General features: G+C 45.3%; 1 long non-coding RNA gene across 1 annotated transcript in view; it reads right to left on the bottom strand.

The window, feature by feature from the left end:
- Positions 1–1,840: 1,840 nt before the first annotated feature.
- The window catches only part of LOC135105039 (uncharacterized), a 60,528-nt gene continuing 55,928 nt past the window's right edge, over positions 1,841–6,440 (bottom strand). Inside the window, exon 3 of the long non-coding RNA XR_010270676.1 lies at positions 1,841–3,999. This is a non-coding gene — a long non-coding RNA (uncharacterized LOC135105039). The remainder of the gene's footprint in view (positions 4,000–6,440) is intronic.

The following is a 6,440-nucleotide window of genomic DNA, read 5'->3' as shown; positions in this document are numbered from 1 at the left end:
TGCCCCCTTCCTTTCTTACCCGTTCTTGAGGTCCTTTCTCGGTCTCTCGGTTTTGGTCTCTCTCTCTCTCTCTCTCTCTCTCTCTCTCTCTCTCTCTCTCTCTCTCTCTCTCTCTCTCTCTCTCTCTCTCTCTCTCTCTCTCTCTCTCTCTCTCTCTTGATATCTCCAAAACTTATACTCTTTCTTCGGTGTTTTCTGTCGTTTTGTTCCTCCTCCTCCTCCTCCTCCTCCCCCTCCTCCTGGTCCTCATCCTCCTCCTCCTTGCTCTTCTTCTATCTACTTCCTCCGTCCCCTCCCTCTCCTCTCTTTCCTCCCCTACCCCTCCCTCCCTCCCTTCCTCCTCACACTTTCCTTCCTTTTGTATCTTCCCCCCTCCTCCATTTTTACCTCCACTTTCCCCCCACACCCCTTGCTTCCCTCCACCACCACCACCACCACCACCACCACCACCACCACCACCTGTCTGCAACACTTTTATGACACACTCCTTTCACTTCCCTCTCCTTTCTTCTCCGCTTTTCCTCCGCTGCCAATCTTCTTCTTTCCTCTCTCAACACCTCTTGTATATATACTCTCTCTCTCTCTCTCTCTCTCTCTCTCTCTCTCTCTCTCTCTCTCTCTCTCTCTCTCTCTCTCTCTCTCTCTCTCTCTCTCTGTGTGTGTGTCGTTAGTGATCCACCCCTCCCACTTCCTTCCATTAACAACTCTCCTTACTCCTTCTTTTCATACTCTTCCCTCTCTTCCTCCCTCCCTCCCTCTCTCCCTCTCTCCCTCTCCTCATCCTCTCCCCTTCCCCTCTCTCTTCACACTCACAAATATTGATCACGCCTTGACTTTTTTTTTTTCTTCATTGTTTATTTACCCCTCACTGTGAGAGGAGGAGGAGGAGGAGGAGGAGGTGGAGGAGGAGGAGGAGGAGGAGGAGGAGGAGGAGGAGGAGGAGGAGGAGGAGGAGAAGGAGGAGGAGGAGGAGGAGAAGGGAGAGGTAGGAAAATGGTAGTGAGAAGAGGAAAAAGTGAGGATGAAATGATATACAGTCCTGGAATAATGAAAGTGATACAATATTGTTAGTAGTAGTAGTAGTAGTAGTAGTAGTAGTAGTAGTAGTAGTAATCACAACAACAACAACAACATCACCACCACCACCACCACCACCACCACCACCAGCAACAAAGACCCAAGAATACATAAAGACTCGCGTACACACGAGCACACTGTACAGGGGGCAGCACCTACACATGTAACCTTCCTTCTGATCTTTGCCTTCCGTGCCTCCCTCCCTCCTTCATTCCTCCTTTCCTTATCTTGCCTAGGTAGGAAGAGCACCTGGACTCTACACAATCAATAAGTTACCTGTGATCTACCTTTACTGTTATATAGGTCAGAACTCTCTCTCTCTCTCTCTCTCTCTCTCTCTCTCTCTCTCTCTCTCTCTCTCTCTCTCTCTCTCTCTCTCTCTCTCTCTCTCAAATCGGGCATAAAACAAGTGATGTTTCTTGTCATACACTATAAGCACGAACGTGGAAAGGAGGGGAGGGGAGGGGAGGGGGAGGGAAGGGAAAAGAATAGAACAAAGGAGAAGGAAGGAGAAAGAAAGAAAAGGGAAAAGAAGGAAAAGGAGGGGAAGAGTAGGACAGGTCATAAGAGAGATGGGGTGGGAAGGGCAAGAAAAAGGGAGCAAGAGGAGGAGGAGGAGGAGGAGGAGGAGGAGGAGGAGGAGGAGGAAGGCGAAAGCAGAGGAGGAAGAAAGAGGAGGAGGAGAAGGAGGAGGGCGAAAGCAGAGGAGGAGGAGGAGGAGGAGGGCGAAAGCAGAGGAGGAGGAGGAGGAGGAGGAGGAGGAGAAGGAGGAGGAGGAGGAGGAGGAGGAGGACGGAGGCGAAAGCAGAGGAGGGCACAGGATCACAGAGGAGTGGGAGGGAAGTTAAGGGGAGAGCAGAAGGGAAGGGGGAGACGAGGGGAGGGGGGAGGAGGGGAGGGAGGAGGGAAGGGGGGCGCACAAGGACAATGACCTTCTGTTGCTGCATTATTGGGGGGCGCTACTATCCCTCCTTCCCCTCTCCCTCCCCTCCCTTTCCCCACCTTTCTCTCCTCTCTCCTGTCTCCTTCCCCTCCCTTCCCCACCTTCCCTTCCTCTCTCCTGACTCCCTCCCCTCCTTCCCCTCTCTTTCTCTTCTCCACTTTCCCCTCCTCTCTCCTGCCTCCTTCCCCTCTCTTTCCCCTTCTTCCTCCTCAACCTCCCACTGTCGTTACTTCCTTCCCTCCTTTCCTCCTACCTTCCATCCCTCCCTTTACCCCCTTCTGTCTTCCTCTCCTCCCTCTCCCTCCCATCTTCTCCCTCCTTCGTCACTCTTTACCTCAGTCACCTCTGCTTTCTTTGCTTGCCTTGACCTTCTCTTTCTTTTCTTTCTTCATTTTGGTTCTTATTTTATCCCATTTTGTCTTTACCTTTATTTCATTCACTGCTTTTTTTTCATTTAATTTTATTTCCTCTTACTAATCTCCTTATCTTCCTTTTCTCCTCATGCCAGTTTCTTCCCCCTCCTTATTTCCTGTTACCAGTTTCTCCCCTTTCTTTCTTCTTTTGTTTCTTTCCTCTTACTTTTCTCTTTTCTATTTCTTCTTTCCTCTTACTTCTTTCTTCACTTTTCTTCTTTCATTCTCTTCCTTCTTTCCTCTCCCTTCCTTCCTTCTCTTCCTTCTTTCTTCTTACTGGTTTCTTCACTTTCCTTCTTTCCTCTTCCTAGATTCTTCCCTTTCTTTCTCTCCTTCTCTTCCTTTCCCTTTCCTTCACTTCTTCTCTTCCTTCTTTCCTCTAACTTATTTCTTCCTTTTCCTTCTCCCCTTCTTTTCTTTCCTTCCTCATACTTTTTTTTTACTTTCCTTCACTCCTCCTCCTCCTCCTCCTCCTCCTCCTCCTCTTCTTACAGCCGTTCTCTCAGGTGACCCTCATCAAGGTGTAAGTTTTCTCCATCATCTTCTCTCATTCAAGGAGAAGAAATACGTTCGGAATTTCGAAGTCCTCCTCTTGTCCTTCTTTCATACATTTTCTACATTCTTTTCCTACTTTTCTCCATTTTCGTCTCCGTCTTCAAAATCTCTTAGTGTCCCATTCTTTTTTTTCCTCTCTCTCTCTTTTTCTACTTTTCCTTTTATTCCTCATTTTTTTAGTTTGTTATAATTGTATGTCTTTCTCTGCTTTTTTCTTTCTTTTTTGTCTTTCTCTGCTTTTTTTCTTTCCTTTTCCTTTCTTTTTTTGTGTTTGTCGTATATTTTTTTCTCGTCTCTTTTCTTCTCTAACTCCAGTCTTCTTTCTACTCCAATCTGTCTCTCTTTCATCTTTCCCTTCTTTCATTTTTTTCTGTTCCATTCTCTCTTTCCTCCTTCCATGCTTTCCTTCCATTCCTCCTTCTTTCCCTCTTTCATCTTATTCTCTCTTCTCTCCTACCTTTCTTGCTCCCATCTAACCCCTCTCTTCTTCTTCTTTCGTTTTTATTATGTTCTCTCTCTTCTCCTTCCTTCCTTGCTTCGTTCTTTTCTTCTTTCCATCCATCTCTCCTTCCCTCCCTCTCTTCCCTTTTTCCCTCCTTGCTCTCAACTATTCCTTCTTTCCTCTCCTCTCTTCTCTCCTTGCTTACATCCATCCCTCCTTCCCTCCCTCTCTTCTCTCCTTCCTTACTTCGATCTATCCCTCCTTCCCTCCCTCTTTTTGTCTTAATCCCTTCTCTTCTTCCCCCATCCATCCTGTCTTCTCTCCCTCGATTCCTTTCTTCCCTCCTTGCTTTCATTTATCCCTCCTTCTCTCCCGCTTTTCTCTCCTGACCTTACTCCTTCCTTCTTGCATTCATCCCATCCCTGCCTCCCTTTCTCCTTCGTTCAAGCACGCAGTCATTTGTAAGGCAGTGAGCCGCCCCGCCACCTGAATACGCCTGATTAGCTCCACACACACCTGGCCACCCACCTCTGCCTCGCTTCATTACAGACAGGTAGCTCGCACCTCACCTAGAAAGAGAAGTAAAAAGGATAATTACATAGAGGACATGGTAGTAATGAATAAGAAGGTGAGGAATGCTGGAAATGGAAGTAATAAGAATGACGGGGAGAAGCAAAGGGAAAGGGATAACGCGATGGGTAATGGGTGATAATGTGAGGAATGATAGGAATGTGACTGGAATAACGAGAGGAGTGTGAAGAAAAGGAGGAGAAGTGAACAAGGTGGTTTTGTGTGTATGTTCTTTTTATGCTGCTGTTGTTGTTGTTGTTGGTGGTGGTGGTGGTGGTGGTGGTGGTGTATAAAATAATAAAATAGTAAACTGTCTTCCTTCAGCAGCCAGTCAGGACGCTCAATTATTTATAGAATTAGCCAATACCCTTCAAGCAGCCACATGACGTCACTAAGCGAGAGAGAGAGAGAGAGAGAGAGAGAGAGAGAGAGAGAGAGAGAGAGAGAGAGAGAGAGAGAGAGAGAGAGAGAGAGAGAGAGAGAGAGAGAGAGAGTAATAAACATCAAAAGAAAGTCGATAAGGTAATGAAAATATTTTGAAGTAAATATGTATAGGAATCTCAGGTAATTTCAAGGCACACACACACACACACACACACACACACACACACACACACACACACACACACACACACACACACACGCACACGCGCCTTACCCTTATGCAAGCTCCTCTTTCTCCTCCAACTCCTTCTCCTTCTCCTCCAACTTCTACTCCTTCTCCTCCTCCAACTCCTCCTCCTCTTTCTCCTCCATCTCTATTACTCACTCCATTATTATCTCTCCGTTAACTTAAGTATCCTTTTACATAATATATTCCCTCTCCAATAATCTCACTATTCCCTCCTCCTTCCCTTCCTGTCACTTCTTCCCTCTGCTACATTCATTTTCCCTTAACTTGCAGCTTATTTCTTTCCTCTCCCTAAACATATCCCTTTCCTCTCTACATATTTCTCTCTTTCTCCTCCCCTTCTGTTAGTATCCCCAGCAAAATCTATCCCTCTGGTCTCCTTTTTCTGTACCCATTCCCCATTATTTTTACCTATTTCCTCTTCTCTTTCGCCCCTTCCCCTATAAAACTGCACTTTCTAAACACACTTCTTCATATACTCGTAACCCTTTTTATAACCACTTCCCCATTTCTCCCCTTTACGTCTCTCTCCTCTATCACACCACACCCCATTTCTCTACTTCTCCCCTCCGTCTCTCCATTTCCCCATATCGTTACCTCTCCCCACTCCCCGGCTGCTCCCCTCTGTCTTTCCACTATCCCCCCTTCCCCCCACCATTCCTTTACCCACCTCACCTAGACCTCACCTCCTCCTCCTCCTCCTTTTTCTTTTCTCTATTACCTCCCCTTACTGATCCCCTCCTTTCCTCACCTCTCCCCTCCCCTCTCTCTCTCTCCCCTCTGCCTGCATTCCTCCCCAACATTCCTCGGAAGGATCGATGATAACCAGACAGCCTCAAGGCCACGATAAGCCGTTTAAATGAACAACCTTTTTTCTGCCCCTTGTGGAAGAAAAAATGTAAATAGTTTTGGTTTATAGACGAGACCGGCAGGAGGGTGTTGGGTGAAGCAGGTATTGGGTAACTCTCTCTCTCTCTCTCTCTCTCTCTCTCTCTCTCTCTCTCTCTCTCTCTCTCTCGTTCTTTCTTTCTTTCCTTCAATGTATTTTGTTCTTTTTCTTTATCAGTTTTTCGTCTCATTCATTCATGTTCTTATTCTTTTTGTTTATTTTTTCTGTATTTTTTTCATGTGTAGTATTTTTATTCTTATCACTGTTTCGTAACCTCCTTCCTCTCTCTCTCTCTCTCTCTCTCTCTCTCTCTCTCTCTCTCTCTCTCTCTCTCTCTCTCTCTCTCTCTCTCTCTCTCTCTCTCTCTCTCGCTTTGATGTTACAGCAAGAGTACAGCTTCTACTTAACTTAGAGACACGACGGGAAACTCCACTTACTCCTCTTACTTACAAATGCTACACTACAGACATGAGAACAGTACTTTCACTTAGTAGTAGTAGTAGTAGTAGTAGTAGTAGTAGTAGTAGAAGGGATGGTGGTGGTGGTGGTATTAGCTATAATAATAATAATAATAATAATAATAATAATAATAATAATAATAATAATAATAATAATAATAATAATAATAATAATAATAGTAATATCTCTTATTTTTCCTCCTCTGTCTTTCTGACCCTTCCCTTTCATTCACCTCGTCTCATTCATCTTCTTCTCTTTCTTATTCTTTCATTTTCATCCTTTTCATGTCTCCTCTTTTCTTCCTCCCATTTCCCGCCTTTCTCCATTTTATCCTTCTTTTATCGGTCTTCCTACATTCCCTTTTCTTCTTCCTCTTTTATCTCCTTTTACATTTACTCTTCCTTTTCCTTCGCTCCCTCTGATCTTTCCTTTTTATTTCCTATACTTGTTTTTTATTCCTT

Source organism: Scylla paramamosain, chromosome 11 (assembly GCF_035594125.1).
Source record: "Scylla paramamosain isolate STU-SP2022 chromosome 11, ASM3559412v1, whole genome shotgun sequence".
In the NCBI taxonomy this organism is placed as follows: Eukaryota; Metazoa; Arthropoda; class Malacostraca; order Decapoda; family Portunidae; genus Scylla; species Scylla paramamosain.
The sequence above is the reverse complement of the archived record's forward strand: the minus strand, read 5'-3'. Positions and strand labels throughout refer to the sequence as shown.